The following is a 24,600-nucleotide window of genomic DNA, read 5'->3' on the forward strand; positions in this document are numbered from 1 at the left end:
TCATTCTACTTAATTTGACAGACCATTACCCACTCACTCAATGTATCTATGTTTCTCTGCAAAGTTTCACAGTCCTCCGCTTACTTTGTCCTGCGAATCATCTTAGTGTCTGTCACATGCAAACTTTGACACCCTACATGTAGTTCCAACTCCAAATCATCTGTATCAGTTGTAAATAATTGCAGTCCCAACACTGATCCCTGAGGCACACGACTTGTCAATGGTTGTCAGCCAGAATAATACTCATTTGTCCCCAACAGTTTGCTTCCTATTAGTTTACCAATCTTCTATCCATGCTAATACTCTACCGCTAATGCCATGCACCCTTATATTGTGCAACAGCCTCTTGCACAGCACCTTGTTGATGGTCTTTTGGAAATCCAGGTACACCACATCCACTGGGTCCCCGTTGTCCACCTTGCTTGAAATGTCTTCATAGAATTCCAAAAGATTGGTGAAGCATGACCTGCCCTTCATGAACCCGTACTGCATCTGTACAAAGGGACAATTTCTATCGAAATTCCCTGTTATTTCTTCCTTGATAATAGACCCAAGCATCTTTCCCACTACAGAGAATAAACTAACTGGTATATAATTCCCCACTTTTTGTCCACCTCCTTTTTAAAACAGTGGGGTCACTTTTGCTGTTTTCCAGTCTGCTGGGACTGCCACAGAGTCCAGTGAATTTTAGAAAATTACTGCCAGTGCATTTGCTATTTTTCCTGGCATCTCTTTTAGTATCCTGGGAGGCATTCCATCAGGGTCAGAAGACTTTTCTATCATTAGCTCAATTACCTCCAAACAGTCTAAAACTCGCTGTTCCGTAATAATGATAGTTTCCAAATCCTCACCTACCTTTGTCTCTTTGCTAGTTACTGGAAAGATATTAGTATCCTCCACTATGATATCCCATAACTAAATGCTTCTTCTCATTTTTCAAAGGACCAACATTTACTTTAGCCATTCTTTTCTCATTATATATATTTATATAAACTTTTGCTCTCTGTCTTTATAGTCTGTGCTAGTTTATTTTTCTCATGTTCTATATTACTTTTCTTTATAGCTCTTTTGTGGCTTTCAGTTGACCTTTAACGTTTTCCCAGTTCTAGTTTCACGCTGTTTTGGCCACTTTGTATACCTTCTCTTTCAATTTGATTTTCCAGAAAAGCAACCCGATTGTCCAAGCATTTCACATACTCTTTCTTCTTGCGACAGCACTCTCGAGCTGCTTCCCTGTTTTTCATGTGGCAGATTTCACATTTATGAGTGGTTTCTTCAGCATTCTGGAACTGGCTTTGCAGGACTGGTGAAGATGCCATAACCATTCCCTGGCCAGCAGTGGAGTTAGGAGTTTTACGGATCTTATAGGTTTGGACATCTTCAGCAGCACCTCGTACAAGCACTTGGCTGCCTGGCACAGAAGGGCTTATGCCCAAAACGTTGATTCTCCTGTTCCTTGGATGCTGCCTGATTCCTGAAGAAGGGCTTATGCCCGAAACGTCAATTCTCCTGTTCCTTGGATGCTACCTGACCTGCTGTGCTTTTCCAGCAACACATTTTCAACAAAGATTTGCTGTCCATCAGGGCTCTGTGCATACTGTACAATGGCTGCTCCAACCTTGGCTGTAGCTGCGTTGGTCATTGTTAGTGTCTGGAGTCCTTGCACTCCATCTGAACCTTTGTTGGCCAGCTGAATTGCTCCCCCGCTGTGTGATAGCAATGTATTGTCTGCTGATAGTCTGATAGATGGGTGTCTGCATCGTCATTGTAGTAACAGTTGAGACAGACTCTTCTTCTTATTTTTCCTCATCAATTTCTTGGCACACCAGGGGATCAGTAGAAAGTTCATTCAGGATTTTCCTGAATGAAGGCCGTCTCGATAGAATTTCTCTACGTTTCTGAGAGTCAGTCATGCTATCCACAGATTCCTTGGAGTCCTCACATTCAGATATAGTAGAGATCTGAACAGTCTGAACTGAAGGGGACTGTATGACTGAGGACTGAGCTGCTTGGATAACTCCTTGCACTTGAACAGTCTGCCCATTTGGCAAATGCACTGAAGTTACTGCTGGACTTGTCGTTGATTGGATCCCAGGCATGGTTACTTGCGTGGTCATGTTATATATTAATTATCCGGATGAAGGGACTGGGGGCATTCTAGCGAAGTTTGCCAATGATACGAAGTTAGGTGGACAGGCAGGTAGTACTGAGGAAGTGGGGAGGCTGCAGAATGATCTAGACAGTTTGGGAAAGTGGTCCAGGAAATGGCTGATGAAATTCAATGTGAACAAATGCGAGGTCTTGCACTTTGGAAAAAAGAATACAAGCATGGACTACCTTGTAAACGGTGAGAAATTCATAAAGCCAAAGTACAAAGGGATCTGGGAGTGCTAGTCGAGGATTCTCTAAAGGTAAACATGCAGGTGGAGTCCATGATTAAGAAAGCGAATGCAATGTTGTCATTTATCTCAAGAGGGTTGGAATATAAAAGCAGCGATGCGCTACTGAGATTTTACAAAGCTCTGGTTAGGCCCCATTTGGCGTACTATGTCCAGTTTTGGTCTCCATACCTCAGGAAGGACATACTGGCACTGCAGCATGTCCAGCGGAGATTCACATGGATGATCCCTGGAATGGGAGGTCTAACATACGAGGATCGGCTGAGGATCCTGGGATTGTATTCATTGAAGTTTAGAAGGTTAAGGGGAGATCTAATAGAAACTTACAAGATAATACATGTTTTGGAAAGGGTGGATGCTAGGAAATTGTTTCCGTTAGGTGAGGAGATTAGGACCGGTGGACACAGCCTTAGAAGTAGAGGGGGTAAATTCAGAACAGTAATGCGGAGACATTTCTTCAGCCAGAGAGTTGTGGGCCTGTGGAATTCATTGCCACAGAGTGCAGTGGAAGCTGGGACGCTAAATGTCTTCAAGGCAGAGATTGATATATTCTTGATGTCACAAGGAATTAAGGGCTACGGGGAGAATGCGGGTGAGTGGAGTTGAAATGCCCATCAGCCATGATTAAATGGCGGAGTGGACTCGATGGGCCAAATGGCCTTACTTCCACTCCTATGTCTTATGTTCTTAGGGTCTAATTTGATCACTTTCCTTAGATACCCATTGCTGAGTATACCTTTTCATACAGTCCTTCCTTTTCACTGGAATATATCTTTGCTGAGCACATTGTAAAATGTCTTTGAAAATATTCCACTGCTCATCAACTTCCCACCATAAAATTTTTGTTTACAGTCTACTTTATCCAGATTCTCGCTCATTCTATTGTAGTTCCCAGTGTTCAAGCACAGGACCGAGTTATTAGATTTTATCTTCACACTCTCCATATGTATTCTAATTCAACCATACAGTGATCGCTTCTTCCCAGGGGATCCTTAACTCTGAAGTCATTAATTATTCCTGCCTCATTGCACAGGGCCAGATCTTGGATAGCTTGCTCCCTTGTCAGTTCCATTTCATACTGTTCAAGAAACCTATCATGAATACACTTAGTGAACTCCTCAAGGCTACTTGCATTGTATGGAACTTTCACAATGGCAAATCTCCTAAGGTGCTTCATGGATGATCAAAACATTGATTAAAGAGAATGATTTTAAAATACATCTTAAAAGGAAGATACAGAAGGTTAGGGAGGCTATTCCACAGACTTCTGCCCTTGACAGCTCCAACTGTGGAATGATACAGGTGGGGTGGGTTGGAAAGGGAACGTGCAAAGGGGAAATGGAAAAGTGCAAGCAATGCATAAAGTCTTAAGGATAGAGGAGGTTCCAGACCGAGTCTGTCATGGAGTTTGAAGCACTGCAACAGGTTCATACATGTCATGACTATAGTGCTAAAAGAGATTTCTGCTGTCTTAAACAGAGTGACGGATCTTGTATTGTGGGCTTATGAAATGACAGTGATCTCTACCAAACATGTACGAGGTAGAGTCAGGGCAGTAATGAGATGCTGCAGCAGGAGGGGAACAGGTAACTTCATACAAAACCCTACTCTTTCTCACCCATTTTTAACTCCAAAACCGAGTGAGTTCTAGAAAAGCACCTTTATATCCCACCACAACACTTTACCCCACAATCGTGGTATATGTGCACAAGGAGGAGTGGAACAGACTGTATTGGGACCCTGAAACACTTGGTAAAGACTAAAATCATCTGACTATTGAGAGCACCACCACATTGTATGGGTTTTCTATTGTTTTTACTTGGTTCCTGACTTCCCTTATTTTCCCTCATGAACCTGTTCAAAGTTGTTTTTACACACACCTGCACTACCTGTAAATTGAACGCCGGTCTGTCGGTCCAAGATTCCGGATATTTTCCCTGTATCATAAGGCATCGACTCCAACTTCCCTTGTCCCTTAATGTTTCTGTTGCTTAACTGCTGAGTCGCACCTGAATCACCTCTGCTTTTGGAAGGAAGGGGCGGAACTGAAGGACCGAGCAGCGGCCGGTCCTCCAACCAGAGTGAGTGAGGAGCAGGCCAATGCATTCTGTGGAGTGAACGCTTCAGGATTGGTCAGAAAGCAAACTGCTTTGCAGGATTGATCATTGTCACGGCATAGCGGAGCATTAAACACCTCTCATAAACCAATGTGAGGTTTTAAAGAAATAGTTCAGATGTAAATCTGACAATGAACATATTTCCAATCGATTTACACAACTTGATTAACAAACTTATTTTCAAACTCCCAGAACGATTGGTAATTTACATACCTGGCTGGTATGGTTAAGTTGGACCGAACAATCTATTTGCATATTAACCATCTCATTGACTGTAACTCGACAGAGCAATTGTTAATGTCGAATATTTCCCCCGTGATTCTGTGCAGATATGAATATTCTCTATAAACTCACTGACAACCTCCGACGCACGCGCAGTTTGGTTTCTATGAAGAGCATGCGCAGTGTCACATTAACCAGGACAAGGCGAGTCATGGAGCAGCTTTCTCCGGGTGCGGCTACGATTGGCTTCAGAGAGCGGTGTGTGGGAGACTCACTGGGAGAAAGGAGCGGAGAGAATTCACAAGACGCGGATATAGGTGAAAAAAATCCGAAAAAGACCCTCCAGACCCGGATAAGGAGATGATGGTCTCTGTTGGGAAAGCGGCCCACGGTCACGGCCGCCATTTATTTGAGGGAAGAGGGAGCGCGGGCCTCAGAGCCGCCATCTTGAGAAGGTCAATGAGCAGGAGGGCGGGGCTATCGGGGTCCAGGACAATCGAAGGAAAGACCCATCTTAGATCATTTCACTAAAGACATGAATGCACCCGGTGGATTTTTCTTAACATCAGCAATTGTTTAATACTCACAGGTTTTTAATTACATCTTTTTTGAAGCATTTAATTCTCATTTTCTCATTTGCAATGGTGGGATTTGTATCTGTGTCCAGTGAACATTTGCTGAGTTTCTGGATAAATTGTCTCACTTAATGCCACTAGACCATCACTTCGCCTGCTTACAGGTTGCCCATCCCAGTGCAACATGAATCAAAACCCTTTCTTCCTGCACAATTGTTTGATCTTGCACTCTGGTGATATCACTCAGTATCTCTCCATGTGGTATCCCTCACTGAGTGGGTCTAATTGCTGCCTCTGTCAATGTCCCTCGCTCTTGCAGCTACTCCAGATCCTGAGCAAACAGACTTCTCCACTCCAGAGAGACGATGGAGACTGGGATGTTCCAGATTTCTGTGGGACTCAGTGCCATTTGACATGTGTAGCCCTCACTGCATCAGTCTAATTTCCCATTCTGCTTATCTGTCTGTAGGTACTCAGGAAGGTCCTGACCTAATAGACTTCCCAGCTGCTAGGTGTCTCATCCATCTCTCATTGAAGATGGTTTGTCAGCCAGAGAGACACAGGGCAGGGAGATCTGGAGCCTTCAGTAAATCCTGCAGTGAGGTAAGATCACACTCAGTGCACAGAACAGAGAGCAATGAGAGGACTCCAAACATCAGCTAACAGGACATGACATAGCTAAAGTGCTGGAGGGGGAGCACAATACAGACACACCCCAGGTTCAGTCACTGCCTTTACTGCAAGCTTTCTTGTACGAAGACAACATTGGGAGTGTCACAGTTATCAATCCAAGCCTGTGCTGTCTTAGTGAGCATCAGAACAAAAGAGGGGAAAGCAGGCCTTCCACGAGCAGGTGGGAATGCTCCATTCTGTGTTCCCTCTCCCACACTGTATCTATAGCTTGTCTTGTGGATCAGTGTCTTCAATCATTCTAATGCCAAAAACAGTTCCTATCTCTGTACTTTCCTCCCCTCTCAGCAATCACTTCACACATTTGAAACCTGCTCCAGTCCAGACGACCATCCATATCTCTCTAACTTACTTCAGTCTCGACAACATGCCTTGTCACGATAGTCCACTCCACCAATAACCCAAGACTTAGGGTCTTTTTCTGTGCTGCATGACTCTCTGGCTGAAGTCATCAATGCTGACCAGGTTTCCAGAACTGAATGAGTTGCATTTCCCTGCGTTTGGCCCTTGGCCCTTCAAACCTTCTCCCCTCCATGTTCCTGCCCAAATGTCTTTTCCATGTTGTAATTGTTCTTGTTTCTCCCATGCGCCACTGGCAGTCCATTCCGTGTATGAACTGTCCTCTGTGGAAAATGTTGCCCCTCAGCTCCCTACGTAAATCTTTGCTCTCAGTCACTCCTCAGGCCTTACCCATTCTGCTGTGGGACACAACCCCTCCCCAACATAGACTCCCCTCGGACATTACCCACCCTGCTGTGGGACACAACCCCTCCTCAGTACAGATTCCCCTCGAGCCTTACCCATCCTGCTGTGGGACCGAACCCCTCCCCGGTACAGACTTCCCTCGGGCCTTGCCCATCCTGCTGTGTGACACATGCCCTCTGAGGATTCAGACTCCTCTCGGGCCTTTACCGTCTGGCTGGGGGATACAACCCCTCCCCGGTACAGTCTACCCTTGAGCCTTACCTGTCCTGCTTTGGGTCGCATACCCTCCCTGGTACAGAGTACCCTTGGGCCTCACCCTTCCTGCTGTGAGGCACAACCCCTCCCCAGTACAGACTCTTGACTGGCCTTAACCATCCTGCTGTGGGGTACAACCCCTCCCTGGTGCAATCTGCCCTCGGGCCTTACCCATCCTGCTTGGGATACAACCCCTCCATGGTACAACTCGCCTCAGGCCTTACCAATCCTGCTGAGGGACACAGACCCCTTACCTATCCTGCTGAGGGACACAACCACATGTGTACAGACTCCCCTCGGGCCTTACCCATCCTGCTGAGGGACACAATCCCTCCCCAGTACAGACCCCCCTCGGGTCTTACCCATCCTGCTGCGGGACACATCCACTCCCCGGTACAGACTCCCCTCAAATCTTACCGATCCTGCTATGAGACACAACCCCTCTATGGGTTGGACTCCCCTCAGGTCTTACCCATTCTGCTGTGGGACACAACCCCTCCCTGTTGCAATCTCCCCTGGGGCCTTACCTATCCTGCTGTGGGACACAACCAGTCCCCAGTACAGACTCCGCTCGGGCCATACCCATCCTGCTGTGGGGGAGACGTTCCCCTGTACAGATTCCCGTCCGGCCTCACCCACCCTAACGTGGGACACAATGCCTCCCCTGTACAGATATCCCTTGGACATTACCCATCCTGGGTCCAGACTTGTCCAAGGCCTTGCCCATCCTGCCATGGGACATGACCATTTCCCGGTACAGAGTCCCCTCGAGCCTTACCCATCCTGCTGTGGGACAGGTTGACAATTGTATTGAATAGAATCCCTCCAGTGTGGAAACAGGCCCTTGGTCCAACAAGTCCACACCGACCCACGATACATACCCTGCTCAAAATAGCTTCAAAGTACATAGAAAAAGTGATCACTGAATTGGTTAAAATCTCCGCAGTTACATTGGGCAGTTTAAAAGTCTCGCTGTATAGGTGATATGTTCCTTTTCTTCAAACAGGTAACATTTTTATTAAAGCAGCAGATGTTCATTGTGAGAGTGTCTCTGTTAAACTAGAATCTGTTCTGTTCTCTGTGTAACAGGCTGTTGTTGTGTGCGATGGACTGTCACTAAAAGTGTAATTGACCTGTGAGTCCTTGATCAGGTTTCCTTTGTCTGTAAATCTAGTGATCAGTGAACTACACGTCCGCTCTTCTTAGCGAAAACAAAGAATCATTTCTCAACGAAAAAATGACACATCACAAAGCTATTTCATGGATTTTTGGCACACACCACCGACCAGTGTATCTGGTAAGTCTGTTTCCTGAATAATTCTGAACTCGATCTGTAACTGACAGTATCTGTATTGCTTGTCAGTTGGTGGAGAATTCAGCCTCTTTGTTCTGAGCTGTTTTGATGCAGGCGGTGGCTTCATTCTGTCTCTGCCAAGCTTGTTTTCTCCTTCTGCTGTGATTCTGGGAGATTCCTTTCTGCAGGTTAGAATATTCAGTGACTGAACATTGAATGATTTTGACTCTAACAGAGCAGTGGCCTTGTTTTCAGCTAATTATTCACTTTTCATTTCCTGGTTGTATTAAATGTTACAGAAACAGGCTCTGAGCAATGCTTCCATTCACTTGTGTTGGAGTCACTGACAACCACGTGGTGAGTCAGTTTCAGGCTGATGGATCAGTTTCTCTGTCCTATTAGATGGTGGTCACTTGCTCAGTTTCCGATGGCTCACCTCAGTGTCAGTCCATCAGCTGCTGAAACCCTCCATCGAGCATTTGTTCCCTCTGACCATGACTACCCAATACAGTCCCAGCTTGTCTCCCACATTCTACCTCCATATACTCATGATCACCTCAGATTCTCCTGTCTGTGTCCTTACAGCGAGTCACGTACGTCATCCACCTCCATTTCACGCTGCTCTACATTACATTCACTCCAAATGTAATTTCAGAATTCCATTCATTGCGTTTAAATACACCCCTGATCTTGTCCAGTCCAAACATCCAGGTTCCATCAGGTAGGTGGGTGTCCGTGTGTTCGGGTTGGAGCAACAGCAGGACACACTGAGGATCATACAGGGGATAAAGATGGGGTTGGATGCGGATGTTTAAGAAGAGAGAGCTGGTGTATTGTTGGGATAGCTTCTCAGGGGAGTAGCACAGCGGTAGCCAGGTCTTTAACACCTCAACTCAATGGCCTGAGTTATCGGGAGAGGTTGGACAAGCTGGAATATTTTTCTTCAGAGCATAGGAGACATAAGGGCAATCTTATAGAAATGTATATGATCATGAGAAGCATGGAGAGGGTGAATGCATTCAGTCTTTTTCCCAGGGTTGAAGAATTGAAGACTAGAGGGCATCGGTTTAAGGTTAGAGGGGAAAGAATAAAAGGGAACGTTAGCAGCAACCTTTTTACACAGATGCTGATTCTCGTACGGAATGAGCTGTCAGTGGAAGTGGCTGAGGCAGATACATTAACAACATTTAAGAGGCATTTGGACAAATACATGGGTAGGAAAGGATAATAGACAATAGACAATAGATGCAGGAGTAGGCCATTCAGCCCTTCGAGCCTGCACCGCCATTCAATATGATCATGGCTGATCATTCCCAATCAGTATCCTGTTCCAGCCTTATCTCAATAGACAATAGACAATAGACAATAGATGCAGGAGTAGGCCATTCTGCCCTTCGAGCCTGCACCGCCATTCAATATGATCATGGCTGATCATTCCCAATCAGTATCCTGTTCCAGCCTTATCTCAATAGACAATAGACAATAGATGCAGGAGTAGGCCATTCTGCCCTTCGAGCTTGCACCGCCATTCAATATGATCATGGCTGATTATTCCTAATCAGTATCCTGTTCCAGCCTTATCTCCATACCCCTTGACTCCACTATCTTTAAGAGCTCTATCCAATTCTTTCTTAAAAGAATCCAGAGACTGGGCCTCCACTGCCCTCTGGGGCAGAGCATTCCACACAGCCACCACTCTCTGGGTGAAGTAGTTTCTCCTCATCTCTGTCCTAAATGGTCTACCCCGTATTTTTAAGTTGTGTCCTCTGGTTCGGCACTCCCCCATCAACGGAAATATGTTCCCTCCTGCCAGAGTGTCCAGTCCTTTCATAATCCTATACGTTTCAATCAGATCCCCTCTCAGTCTTCTAAACTCAAGGGTATACAAGCCCAGTTGCTTCAGTCTTTCCATGTAAGGCAATCCTGCCATTCCAGGAATTGACCTCGTGAACCTACGCTGCACTCCCTCAATAGCCAGAATGTCTTTCCTCAAATTTGGAGACCAGAACTGCACACAGTACTCCAGGTGTGGTCTCACCAGGGCCCTGTACAGCTGCAGAAGCACCTCTTTGCTTCTATACTCAATCCCTCTTGTTATGAAGGCCAGCATGCTATTAGCATTCTTCACGACCTGCTGTACCTGCATGCTTGCCTTCATTGACTGGTGGACAAGAACACCCAGATCTCTCTGAACAGCCCCTTTACCTAATTTGATACCATTGAGGTAGTAATCTGCCTTCCTGTTCTTGCCACCAAAGTTGATAACCAGACATTTATCCACATTAAACTGCATCTGCCATGCATCTGCCCACTCACCTAACTTGTCCAGGTCACCCTGTAATCCCCTAACATCCTCATCACATTTCACCCTACCACCTAGCTTTGTGTCATCAGCAAATTTGCTAATGTTATTGCTGATACCATCTTCTATGTCATTTACATATATTGTAAAAAGCTGCGGTCCCAGCACGGATCCCTGCGGTACCCCACTGGTCACTGGCTGCCATTTCGAAATGGAGCCGTTAATCACTACCCTTTGTTTCCTATTAGCCAACCAATTCTCTATCCAATCTAGTACTTTGCCCCCAATCCCGTGCGCCCTAATTTTACTCACTAACCTCTTGTGTGGGACTTTATCAAAAGCTTTCTGAAAGTCCAGGTACAGTACATCCACTGGATCCCCCTCGTCCATCTTCCGAGTTACATCCTCAAAAAATTCAAGAAGATTAGTCAAGCATGATTTCCCCTTCATAAATCCATGCTGACTCTGTCCTATCCTGTTACTATTATCCAGATGTGCCGTAATTTCATCGTTTATAATAGACTCCAGCATCTTTCCCACCACTGAGGTCAGACTAACTGGTCTATAATTTCCTGCTTTCTCCCGCCCACCCTTCTTAAAAAGTGGCACAACATTAGCCGCCCTCCAATCCTCAGGAACCGACCCCGATTCTATTGAACTCTGGAAAATAATCACCAGCGCATCCACGATTTCCCGAGCCACCTCCTTCAGTACCTTGGGATGCAGGCCATCAGGTCCCGGAGACTTATCAACCTTCAGACCTAACAGTCTCTCCAACACCAAATCCTGGCAAATAGAAATTCCCTTAAGTTCAGGTCCTTCAGCCACTGTTACCTCAGGGAGATTGCTTGTGTCTTCCCCAGTGAACACAGATCTGAAGTACCCATTTAATTCCTCTGCCATTTCTTCGTTCCCAGTAATATATTCCCCTGCTTCTGTCTTCAAGGGCCCAATTTTTGTCCTAACCATTTTTTTGCCTTGGACATACCTAAAAAAGCTTTTACTATCCTCCTTTATATTCTTGGCCAGTTTACCTTCGTACCTCATTTTTTCTCTGCGTATTTCCTTCTTACTAATCCTCTGTTGTTCTTTAAAAGCTTCCCAGTCCTCCGTTTTCCCACTTATCTTCGCTAAGTTATACTTTTTCTCTTTTAACCTTATACGTTTCTTTACTTCCCTTGTCAGCCACGGCCTCCCATGTCTCCTCCTGGGATCTTTCTTCCTTTTAGGAATGAACTGATCCTGCAACTTCTGCATTATACACAGAAATATCCGCCATTGTTCCTCCACGGTCTTCCCTGATAAGGTATTGAACCATTGAACTTTGGCCAGTTGCTCCCTCATAGCTCCATATTTCCCTTTATTCAACTGAAATATTGTCACTTCAGATTGTACCCACTCCCTCTCAAATTGCAGATTGAAGCTTATTGTATTATGGTCACTACTTCCCAATGGCTCCTTCACTTCGAGGTCACTGACCAATTCTGGTTCGTTACACAATACCAGATCCAGAATCGCCTTATCCCTGGTCGGCTCCAGCACCAGCTGCTCTAAAAATCCATCTCTGAGGCACTCCACAAAGTCTCTTTCTTGAGGCCCGATACCATCCTGATTCTCCCAGTCTACCTGCATGTTAAAATCCCCCACAACAACTGTAGTAACATCTTTGCGACAAGCCAATTTCAGCTCCTGATTCAACTTACCTCCAACATCCAGACTACTGTTTGGGGGCCTGTAGATGACTCCCATGAGGGTCTTTTTACCCTTAGTGTTTCGAAGCTCTATCCACACTGACTCTACATCCCCTGACTCTAGGTCCATAACCCTTGATTCCACTGTCTTTGAGAGCTCTATCCAATTCTTTCTTAAATGAATCCAGAGACTGGGCCTCCACTGCCCTCTGGGGCAGAGCATTCCACACAGCCACCACTCTCTGGGTGAAGTAGTTTCTCCTCATCTCTGTCCTAAATGGTCTACCCCGTATTTTTAAGTTGTGTCCTCTGGTTCGGCACTCCCCCATCAGCGGAAATATGTTTCCTCCTGCCAGAGTGTCCAATCCTTTCATAATCCTATACATTTCAAACAGATCCCCTCTCAGTCTTCTAAACTCAAGGGTATACAAGCCCAGTTGCTTCAGTCTTTCCGTGTAAGGCAATCCTGCCATTCCAGGAATTGACCTCGTGAACCTACGCTGCACTCCCTCAATAGCCAGAATGTCTTTCTTCAAATTTGGAGACCAGAACTGTACACAGTACTCCAGGTGTGGTCTCACCAGGGCCCTGTACAGCTGCAGAAGCACCTCTTTGCTTCTATACTCAATTCCTCTTGTTATGAAGGCCAGCATGCTATTAGCCTTCTTAGAAGGATTAGAAGGATATGGGGCATGGACAGGGAAATGGGGTTGTCACGGATGGACATTATGGTTGCCAGGGATCAGTCTGGCTCTTAGGGCCTCTCTCTGTGCTGTAGGACTCAATGATTCTATAACTGACTCTGCTGTAGAACAAGGTCTGGCAAAATCCAAGGGAGCGAAAATAGGAGGAGAGCCGCTAGTTGGGGGGCATAGACAGGTGTTACTGTGGCTGCGTCCGAGACTCCAGGATGGGGTGTTGTATCCCTGGTGACTGGGTCAAGGACATCTCTGAGCATTTGCATGAAATTCTGAATTGGGAGAATGGGAGACCAGAGGTCATGGTGCACATTGCTACCAACGACACGGGTAGAAAGAGGGATGAGATCCTGAGCAGTAAGCACAGGAAGTAGGGAACGATTGAAAAGCAGGACCTTGAGGGTAGTAATCACTGTGTTACCACCAGTCCCATGTGCTTGTGAGATTAGGAATTGAAAGATAGCAGAGATGAATGCATGGCTGAAGAGCTGGTACAGTGGGTGTTTCAGGATCTTGGATCATTGGAACCTCTTCTGGAGCAGGGGTGACCTGAACTAGAGGGGAACTGATACCTCACAGGGAGACTCACTCCTGCTACATGTGAGGGTTTAACCTAGAATGGCAAGGGCATGAGAACCACAGTAGCAGGGCAGCACATTGGGGGGGGGGGGGGGGGGGGGGGATGAGGAAGGAAGGAAGGAAGATGTAAACGAGTCAATCAGAAAGGGAATACAGAGAAATGAACACCATAGTACGAATGGGCTGAAGTGTGTTAATTTCAACACAAGGAGCAACGTAGCTAAGGTAGATAAACTCAGATCCGATATTGTGGCCATTCCAGAAATTTGGTTGGGAGAAGCAAAGGCCTGGCTGCTCAACACTTCAGGGTTTCATTGTTTCAGAATGAGCCTGGCCAGGTGACTGACCTTTTAGTGGGAGAGCATTTTGGAAACAGTGATCACAACTTAAGTTTTTTTAAGGTAGCTACGAATAAGGATACGGACAGGACCCTGAGGGATTTTTCTAAATTATGGGATTGAAAATGATGTCAGTATTAGACAGGAGCTAGGCAGTGTTAATTGGGAGCAGCTGTCATCAGACAATGCCACATTGGGCACGTGGGAGTTAGTTAAAGGCTTTCTGATCGGAGTTCATGACCAGCATGTTTCAGGAGGGAGGAGAAACAAGGCTGGCAATGTAAGGGCTCCTTGGATAACGAGGGAGGCTGGGAATTTAGTCAGAAGGGAGAAAAAAACAAGTCTATGCAAATTTTGGGAAGCTAGAATTGGCATCGCATGCGAGAAATGTGCAAAACAAAAGCTCAAAGGAACCCAAACAGGGAATGAGCAGAGCAAGGAGGAGCCATGCCCTTCACAAGTAGGGTTAAAGTGAATCCCAAATCGTTCTGGAGATAATTACCCACAAGAGGATATGAACATAGATCGTTACAGCACAGTACAGGCCTTTTGGCCCTCAGTGTTGCACCGACCTGTGAAAATAATCTGATGCCTATCTAACCGACACCCTTCCAATATTACCCATATGTATGTTCAATACCCATTTAAATGCCCTTTGCGTCGGTGATTCTACTACTGTTGCAGGCAGGCGTTCCACGTGCCTACTGCTCTCTGAGTGAAGAAAGTACCCCTAATATCTGTCCTTAATCTATCCGCCCTCAATTTAAAGCTATGTCCTCTCATGTTAGCCTTCACCATTCGCGGAAACAATAGCTACCCGATCTAACCCTCTGATTATCTTATACATCTCAATTAAGTCACCTCTCGACCTTCTTCTCTCCAACTAAAATAGCCTCCATTCCCTCAGCCTTTCCTTGTAAGACCTTCCTTTCATACCAGGCCATATCCCAGTAAATCTCCTCTGAACCCTTTCCACAGCTTCCACATAATTAGGAAGAAGGTCAGGCCAGTCAAGTCTAAAGGAAGGAACTTGTGCTTGAAGTCACTGGAAGTGGACGAGATCCTAAATAATTACTTTGCATCGGCATTCACCCAGGAAAAGAATATAGAGGATACTGAGATTTGTGTGGAGCAGGCTAATGTGCTCGGGCAATTTTGAGGTCGAGAAAAAAGCGTTGGGTTTCTTGAAGAGCATTAAAGTGGATTAATCCCGAGGGCCAGATGGTAGCTACCCCAGGTTATTGAGAGAGGCAAGACAGGAGATTTTTGGGCCCCTGGCCAAGATTTTTGAGTCCTCGCTAGCCACTGGAAAGGTCGTAGAGGACTGGTGTTCCTCTCTTCAAGAAGGGAAATAGGGACAATCCAGGAAATTATATCCTGGTGGGTCTCATCTCAGTGGTTGGGAAGCTTTGGACAGAACTCTTATGGATAGGATTTATGCGCATTTGGGAAAGAATGGCCTAATTAGGGACAGTCAGCGCAGTGTCATGAGATGCACAGGGTTAACGGTCAAAATGTTCTACCCAGAGCTGAAATATCTTTACTATGGAACATGCATTTAAGGGGAAAGAGGGAGAGCTCAAAGGAGATGTGAGGGCTAATATGTTTTCCTCAGAGAGTGGTAGGAATCTGGAACATGCTGCCAGGGATGGTACAGGAGGCAGATATGAGAGGGGTGTTGAAGGGATATTTGGGTAAGCATGTGGATATGCAAGGATGTGGAACAAAGATAGGCAGAAAGGATGAGTTTAATTTGGTGTCACATTCAGCACAACATTATGGGCTGAAGGGCCCGTTCTTGTGCTGTACTTTGTTGTGTTTCTTTTGTTGCAACATGACGGTAAACCCCTCTGTTAATTAAACCAAACACCCAGAAAAGTTCACCTCACCACGTAATCTGTTAAAGTCTGAGTGACAGAAAACTCACAAATTCCACTATTTAAAGAAAATAGCATCAAATTATTTTTAACTTGAAAAGTGAATATTAAACAACTAATCATAAATCTAAGCTCCCTCTTTCTCTTCACTGTTTATTATCTGCCTCCAGCTATATAACAATATGTTATTTCAATAAGACACTTATTAAAATTACATCAACTTAATTTCAAAAGTACATAGCAGCTCTTTCTTCGTGTCTTTCTTCGTCTGTCTGAGGATCTCCCTGGGCCGTTGTCGTCTTTTATTCTGAGTATGTTTCATATGAAAAAATACCCTTTGATTGAGAGACTTTCCTAATTTCTTGGCGAGCAAGATGTTAACTCTCCCAGACAGCAGTTACTCTCTGACCAATTTTTAAAATGTCTGCACTTTATATGCCCCCAACAGATCATCTCATTGGCTTGATGCTGGCAAAACAATAAATACAAATTCGATTGGGTTTTGGAATCTTGGGGTATAATTTAAACTGATAGATTAAATTTGAATTATTGTCAAAACAGCAACCAACTCAGGTCTATATTTCACAGCCAAATGTTACATTTGTTTGCTTTCCCAGTACACTCTGGGATTGCTGGCCAGTCATATACGGTACACAGGTAGTTATAAGCTCTCAGTTCAGAAGAGTGTTCTCTCCCTCTTAAAGATACAGTACACACCTTCAACTTTATAACACTTTGAGCATTATCTTATCAGCAAGTTCATTTATTAAAGTGACAAGCAGCAGATTGTTTACATGACCTTTTTGGCTTCACATTTCAATTTCAACATAGAACAATGGCTTGTGTTTGTGAGAGGATCATGTTGCTGTGTGCAACAGACTGTCACTAATAAGATTATGCTCCCGATAACACAGATTTCCTTTGTCTGTAAATTCTGCATGAAGTGATTTGAACACCTGGAACGGGATTTGGTTTTCCAATGTGATTTCCATCAATGCACTTATTGGAACCTCAGGCAGACAGATGGACACAGATGGTTGCAAATTTGTTTTCCTCACTGAAGGAAGCACACATTGCCATCAGAGTGTTTGTAACAGAGGGGCACCGGCTTATTCCTGGTTCTGGAGATTGTTGACTAAGTGGGTGAGATTCAGAGATCCTGTACTGCATGTGATAAGAGGTGTTTTCATTGAATTGGATATTATGACCAAAGAGATTGGCAGGATTGATGTTGGCAGCTGTCTCTGCTGATAGGAATCTAGAACAATGGGTCACAGTCTCCGAAATGGAGAGCAGCCTGAGTGACTGAGATAAGGAGAAATGACTTCACTCAAACACGCGGGAATCTGTGATCATTTCCACTTCAAGAACGGAATCACTGACTACATTCCAGAGAATAATTTGCAATGTTTGCAATACAAAGTGGATCAAAAGATGTTGCAGAAACTGGGTGAGTTCTGAAAAGTTAATGATGATGCTACTAAAATGAACACACATGCTGTGGCTGCTGGAAATTTGAAACAGACTGGCAGGTAATGTAGAGAGAGAGAAGCAGAGTTAATGTTTTCCATTTGATTAGATTAGATTATTTACAGTATGGAAACAGGCCCTTCGGCCCAACAAGTCCACACCGACCCGTCGAAGCGCAACCCACCCAGACCCATTCTCCTACATCTAACACGACAGCCAATTCAGCATGGCCAATTCAGCTAACCTGCACATCTTTGTGACTGTGGGAAGAAACCTGAGCACCCGGAGGAAACCCACGCAGACACGGGGAGAATGTGCAAACTCCACCCAGTCAGTCGCCTAAGGCGGGAAATGAACCCGGGTCTCTGGCGCTGTGAGGCAGCAGTTCTAACCACTGTGCCACCGTGCTGCCTACAAACTTTTAATCAGAACAAAAAATGTTATTAAGCTGCAGTCAGGCTCCTGGGGCTAAATGGTAACGTTCTGTCTGTGTTGCTTAAGTTTTTTTTTGGGAGAAACAATCCCCTCATTTGCTTGACTGTGGTGCTGTGATTATGCTATTGAAACAGCAAGGACTATTTTTCTATGTCTCATTGATGCCTGGGTGTAAATTAGGGTCCGTTGTTCATTGCTGACTCTGGAGGTAGTTCTGTTACATGGGAATATTCAATTTAAAATGTTGATCTTGCAAAACAGGAAGATTTTCTCCCAGACAGGGAATCAGACGTCCATTACTGATCCTCACTGACCATGACAGGACTCAAACCGAGAGATTTATTTTTGTGACTGACACAGTCAGATGTGGTATACACTAGCTCACACAGTCCTGTCCTTCCACACATCCCAGTTTCTGGACTCTAAATCAGAGGATCTCGATGGAGAAACACTTCCAGCCATTGGGACAATTCAGGAGATACCCACTATACACATTCTCCCTCAGGGGGAATCCCTGAAAGGTGGTCTGTCAGGATCATAATGGATATTTCTTTAATATTTGCTCAGTGAATTCCCAGAACAGAGATTGATTGGAGGCCCAGATTGTCAGCTTGAAGAGTAGTCACTGCTTTGATGTAGGGAATGGAAGGGTATCATTTGGATTGTTCATTTCACCCATTTGTAGAGGGGGCTATAGCTTTCATTGTGAGTGGGAGCTTGAGAGAAGCTGATTGAGCGTGGTTGTGGGGATGTTTATACAAACTTTCAGGAACGGATTAATACACCAGAGGAATGTGTCAGTGTTTCAAGGGGGATCCGAGGTGGGGGGGTGAGGTGGGGGGAATGTGTCAATGTGTACAGGGGGCTCTCAGGGGCTGGGTGGGATGTACATCAATTTCCAGGGGGCTCCTGTCCCCCCACCCACCCCCAACCGTGTCCAACGCTGCTCCCATCAACCACGTCTGACACCGTCCCCCCCAACCCCGCTCCCACAACGCTGTACCCCCAACCCCGTGCAACGACGTCCCCGCCCAACCCCATGCAGCCCCATCCCTGCCCAAACCCGTGCAACGCCATTTCCCCAACTCCATTCACACAACCCTGTGCAATGCCGTTCATCACAACCCTGTTCCCCCAACTCCGTACCCGACTAAACCCGTTCCTCCCCCCCCAACCCCGTGCAACGCCATTTCCCCAACCCCATTCCCCCCAACACCGTACCCGTCCAACCCCGTGCAATGCCGTTCCCGCCCAAACCCATTCCCACAACCCCATCCCCGCCCAACCCCGTGCAACCCCACCCAACCCCGTCCCCAACCCTGTGCAATGCCCCTCCCCCAAACCCGTTCCCTCAACCCCGTGCAACGCCATCCCCAACCCGTGCAATGCTGTCCCCAACCCAAACCTGTTCCCCCCAACCCCGTCCCCCCAGCCCTGTGCAATGCCATTTCCCCCCAACCCCGCTTCCCCTCAACGCCGTTCCCCCCCAACCCCGTGCAAAGCGGTTCCTCCAACCCCGTCCCCCCAACTATGTGCAACGCCGTACCCCAATGCCGTTCCTCCCCAACCCCATTCCCCCCCACCATGTCCCCCCAACCCTGTGCAATGACGTTCCCCACCCCAACCCCGTGCAATGCTGTTCCCCCCACAATGCCGTTCCCCTAACCCCATGCAACACTGTCCCTCCCAACCCCGTCCCACCAACCCTGTGCAACACCGTTACCCCCAACTGTGTGCAACGCTGTTCCCGTCAACCCTCTCCAACGCTGTTCCCCCAAATGCCATTCCCCCAACCCAGTGCAATGCCGTTCCCCACAACACCGTCCCCCCCCCAACCCCGTGCAACCCGGTTCCCCCCCAACCCCGTGCAAACCCAACCCCGTTCCCAACCCCAACCCCGTTTCCCCCCCCCCACCCCCGTTCCCCCCCCCCACCCCCGTTCCCCCCCCCAACCCCGTGCAACCCGGTTCCTCCCCCATGCAACCCGGTTCCTCCCCCCCCCCCCCCGTTCCTCCCCCCCCCCCCGTTCCTCCACCGCCCCCCCACCCCGTGCAACGCCATTTGCGTGTGTGAGAGAATCCCAGAGTGTGTGTGTGTGTTTCCCAGAGTGTGTGAGAGAGAGCCAATCCCAGAGTGTGTGAGTGGGACGGAATCCCAGAGTATGCGTGCGAGTTTCCCAGAGTGTGTGTTGAGAGATGGAATCCCAGAGTGTGAGAGAGAGAGGGAATCCCAGAGTGTGTGTGTGTGAGAGAGGGAATCCAAGAGAGTCCCAGCGCGTGTGGGAGCGCGGGGGGCCCAGCGCGTGTGGGAGCGCGGGCGTCCCAGCGCGTGTGAGAGGCCCAGCGCGTGTGCGAGCGCGGGGGTCCCAGCGCGTGTGAGAGGCCCAGAGCGTGGGAGAGTCCCAGCGCGCGGGAGAGCGTGGGAGTCCCAGCGCGTGTGCGAGCGCGGGGGTCCCAGCGCGCGGGAGTCCCAGCGCGTGGGAGAGCGTGGGCGTCCCAGCGCGCCCCAGAGTATGTGAAAGGGAGAGCCAATCCCAGAGAGCCCCAGAGTATGTGAGAGGGAGTCCCCGAGTGTGTGTGAGAGAAGGAATCCCAGAGTGTGTGTGAGGGAGGGAATCCCAGAGTGTGTGTGAGGGAGGGAATCCCAGAGTGTGTGTGTGAGAGGGAATCCCAGAGAGCGTTTGAGTGAGGGATTCCCAAAGTGTGTGTGTGAGACAATCCCAAAGTGTGTGAGAGAGGAAATCCCAGAGTGTGTGAGTGAGGCGGAATCCCAGAGTGTGAGAGAGAGCAGGAATCCCAGATTGTGTGTGAGAGGGAATCCCAGAGCATCCTAGAGTGTGTACGTGAGCGAATCCCTGACTGTGTGTGAGAGTCGGAATCCCAGAGTGTGTATGAGAGAGGGAATCCCAGAGTATGAATGAGAGAATCCCAAGGTGTGTGTGCGAGTTTCCCAGAGTGTGTATGTGAGAGGGAATCCCAGAGTGTGTGTGAGAGAGGGGGAATCCCAGAGTGTGTGTGCGAGTTTCCCCGAGTGTGTGTGAGAGAGAGGGAATCCGTGTGTGTGTGTGTGTATGTGAGAGAGAAAACCAGAGTGTGTTTGTGAGAGGGAATCCCAGAGTGTGTGTGAGAGAGGGGGAATCCCAGAGTGTCAGAGGGAATCCCAGAGTGCATATGTGAAAGAGAATCCCAGAGCGTGTGAGAGAGGGCAAATCCCAGCGTGTGTGTGAGTGAGGGAATCTCCGAGTGTGTGAAAGAGAGCCAATCTCCGAGTGTGTGTGAGAGAGGGAGTCCCCGCGTGTGTGTGAGAGAGTCAGAATCCCAGAGTGTGTGTGAGAGTATCCCAAAGTATGCATGCGAGTTTCCCAGAGTGTGTGGGAGAGAAGGAATCCCAGAGTGTGTGAGAGAGGAATCCCCAGAGTGTGTGTGAGAGTGGAAATCCCAAAGTCCCCGAGTGTGTTTGAGAGAGGGAGTCCCCGAGTGTGTGTGAGAGAGGGAGTCCCCGAGTGTGTGTGAGAGAGGGAGTCCCCGAGTGTGTGTGAGAGAAGGAATCCCCGAGTGTGTGTGAGGGAGGGCATCCCCGAGTGTGTGTGAGGGAGGGCATCCCCGAGTGTGTGGGATAGAAGGAATCCCAGAGAGCGTTTGAGTGAGGGAATCCCAAAATGTGTATGTGAGACAATCCCAAAGTGTGTGAGAGAGGGAATCCCAGAGTATGAATAAGAGGATCCCAAAGTATGCGTGTGAGTTTCCCAGAGTGTGTATGTGGGAGGGAATCCCAGAGAGTCCCGAGAGTGTGTGCTAGAGGGAATCCAAGAGTGTGTGTGAGCGAGAGAGAATCCGAGAGAGTCCCAGATTGTGTGAGAGAGTGGGAATTCCAGTGTGTGTGTGAGAGGGAATCCCTGAGTGTGTGTGTGAGAGAATCCCATAGTGTGTGAGATAGGGAATCCCATAGTGTGTGAGAGAGACGGAATCCCAAAGTGTGTGTGAGAGAGGGAATCCCAGAGAGACCCAGATTGTGTTTGAGAGAATCCCAGCGTGTGTGTGACATTTTCGCGAGTGTGTGAGAGAGGGAATCCCAGAGAGACCCAGATTGTGTTTGAGAGAATCCCAGTGTGTGTGTGAGAGAGGGAATCCCTGAGTGTGTGTGTGAGAGAGGGAATCCCTGAGTGTGTGTGTGAGAGAATCCCAGTGTGTGTGAGAGAGAGGGAATCCCAGAGTGTGAGAGAGAGTAGGAATCCCAGATTGTGTGTGAGAGGGAATCCCAGAGTGTGTGCGTGAGCGAATCCCTTACTGTGTGAGAGAGCCGGAATCCCAGAGTATGAATGAGAGAATCCCAAGGTGTGTGTGCGAGTTTCCCAGAGTGTGTGTGAGAGAGGGAATCCCAGAGTGTGTTTGTGAGAGGGAATCCCAGAGTGTGTGTGCGAGTTTCCCCGAGAGTGTGTGAGAGAGAGGGAATCCGTGTGTGTGTGTGTGTGTGTGTGTGTGTGTGTGTGTGTGTGTGTGTGTGTGTGTGAGAGAGAGAGAAAACCAGAGTGTGTTTGTGAGAGGGAATCCCAGAGTGTGTGTGAGAGAGGGAATCCCAGAGATTCCCAGAGTGTGTATGAGAGAATCCCAGAGTGTGTGTGACATTTTCCCGAGTGTGCGTGAGAGAGGGAATCCCAGAGAGACCCAGATTGTGTTTGAGAATCCCAGCGTGTGTGTGTGAGAGAGAGGGAATCCCAGAGTGAGAGAGAGAGCAGGAATCCCAGATTGTGTGTGAGAGGGAATCCCAGAGTATGAATGAGAGAATCCCAAGGTGTGTGTGCGAGTTTCCCAGAGTGTGTGTGAGAGAGGGAATCCCAGAGTGTGTGTGCGAGTTTCCCCGAGAGTGTGTGAGAGAGAGGGAATCCGTGTGTGTGTGTGTGTGTGTGTGAGAGAGAGAGAGAGAAAACCAGAGTGTGTTTGTGAGAGGGAATCCCAGAGTGTGTGTGAGATTTTTCCAGAGTGTGTGAGAGAGAGGGAATTCCAGAGAGTGTCATAGGGAATCCCAGAGTGCGTGTGTGATAGTGAATCCCAGAGCGTGTGAGAGAGGGCAAATCCCAGCGTGTGTGTGTGTGTGTGACAGAATCGCAGAGTGTGTGAGAGAGAAGGAATCCCAGAGAGTCCCAGAGTGTGGGTAAGAGTGGAAATCCCAGAGTGTTTGAGGGAATTCCCAGAGTGTGTGAGAGAAACCCAGGGTGTTTGGGCGAGGGTCCTAGTGTCCCAGATTGTGTAAGGGAATCCCAGAGAGTCCCAGAATGTGAGAGAGGGAATTCGAGTGTGTGTGTGTGTGAGAGAGAGAATCCCAGAGTGTGTGTGTGGGTTTCCCAGAGTGTATGTGAGCTGAAGGGAATCCCAGAGAGTCCCAGAATGTGAGAGAGGGAATTCCAGAGTGTGTGTGTTTGCGAGAGGGGATCCCAGAGTGTGTGTGAGCTGAAGGGAATCTCAGAGAGTCCCTGAGTGTGTGTGAGAGTGGGAATCCCAAAGTGTGAGAGAAAGTTAGAATCCCAGAGTGTGTGTGAGAGAGGGCATCCCAGAGTGTGTGTGAGAGAGGGCATCCCAGAGTGTGCAAGAAAATCCCAGTGTGTCCCCGAGTGTGTGAGAGAATCCCAGAGAGTCCCAGAGTGTGAGAGAGAATCCCAGAGCATGTAAGGGAATCCCACAGTGAGTAAGAGAGAGTCCCAAAGTAAGTGAGAGAGTCCCAGAAGCCTATGGTGTGTAAGGGAATCCGAAATGTAAGAGAGATTCCCTGAGTGTGCCAGAGTATGCGAGAGAATTCCAGTGTGTGTAAGAGAATCACAGTGTCCCAGAGTGTGTCTGAGTGTCCCAGACTGTGTGTGAGAGAGTCCCAGAGTGTGAGAGAGAGGGGGGATCCCAGAGAGTCCCAGAGTATGTGTGAGAGAGAGAATCCCAGAGAGATGGTGAGAGAGAGTATCCCAGAGTGTGTGTGAGAGAGAGGGAAACCCAGATTGTATGTGAGAGGGAATCCCAGAGCGTCCCAGAGTGTGTGTGTGAGCGAATCCCAGAGTGTGTATGAGAGAGGAAAACCCAGAGTGAGTGTGAGAGAATCCCAGAATGTGTGTGTGTGTGAGAGGGAATCCCAGAGAGCCCCAGAGTGTGTGAGAGAGAGGGAATCCCAGAGTATCAATGAGAGAATCCCAAAGTATGCGTGTGAGTTTCCCAGAGTGTGTATGTGAGAGGGAAACCCAGAGAGTCCCCGAGAGTGTGTGATAGAGGGAATCCAAGGGTGTGTGTGAGCGAGAGAGAATCCGGGAGAGTCCCAGATTGTGTGAGAGAGTGGGAATTCCAGTGTGTGTGCGAGTTTCCCAGAGTGTGTGTGAGAGGGAATCCCAGAGAGTCCCAGATTGTGTTTGAGAGAATCCCAGCGTGTGTGTGAGAGTGGGAATCCCAGAATGTGTGAGAGAGCAGGAATCCCAGATTGTGTGTGAGAGGGAATCCCAGAGCGTCCCAGTGTGTGTGTGAGCGAATCCCAGAGTGTGTATGAAAGAGGGAATCCCAGAGTATGAATGAGAGAATCCCAAGGCGTGTGTGCGAGTTTCCCAGAGTGTGAGAGAGAGGGAATCCCAGAGTGTGTTTGTGAGAGGGAATCCCAGAGTATCCCAGAGTGTGTGTGAGATTATTCCAGAGTGTGGGAGAGAGAGGGAATCCCAGAGAGTCCCAGAGTGTGTGTGAGAGAGGGCAATTCCCAGAGTGTGTGTGAGAGAGGGAATCCCAGAGAATCCCAGAGAGTCCCAGAGTGTGGGTAAGAGTGGAAATCCCAGATTGTTTGAGGGAATTCCCAGAGTGTGTGAGAGAAACCCAGGGTGTGTGGGCGATGGTCTTAGCGTCCCAGATTGTGTAAGGGAATCCCAGAGAGTCCCAGAATCTGAGAGAGAGAATCCCAGAGTGTGTGTGTGGGTTTCCCAGAGTGTGTTTGAG

The 24,600-nt window shown here is 47.8% G+C and overlaps 1 long non-coding RNA gene and 1 pseudogene across 1 annotated transcript in view; one reads left to right on the forward strand and one right to left on the reverse strand.

Moving 5' to 3' along the window:
* Nucleotides 1-1,088: 1,088 nt before the first annotated feature.
* Nucleotides 1,089-2,099, reverse strand: LOC140478451 (cyclic AMP-responsive element-binding protein 1 pseudogene; annotated as a pseudogene).
* A 2,848-nt stretch (nucleotides 2,100-4,947) lies between these two features.
* LOC140479201 (uncharacterized) overlaps nucleotides 4,948-24,600 on the forward strand; it is a 128,018-nt gene continuing 108,365 nt past the window's right edge. The window contains exons 1-3 of the long non-coding RNA XR_011960979.1: nucleotides 4,948-5,327; nucleotides 5,783-5,916; nucleotides 8,138-8,260. This is a non-coding gene — a long non-coding RNA (uncharacterized lncRNA). The remainder of the gene's footprint in view (nucleotides 5,328-5,782; nucleotides 5,917-8,137; nucleotides 8,261-24,600) is intronic.

The sequence above is a fragment of the Chiloscyllium punctatum genome, chromosome 6, assembly GCF_047496795.1.
Source record: "Chiloscyllium punctatum isolate Juve2018m chromosome 6, sChiPun1.3, whole genome shotgun sequence".
In the NCBI taxonomy this organism is placed as follows: Eukaryota; Metazoa; Chordata; class Chondrichthyes; order Orectolobiformes; family Hemiscylliidae; genus Chiloscyllium; species Chiloscyllium punctatum.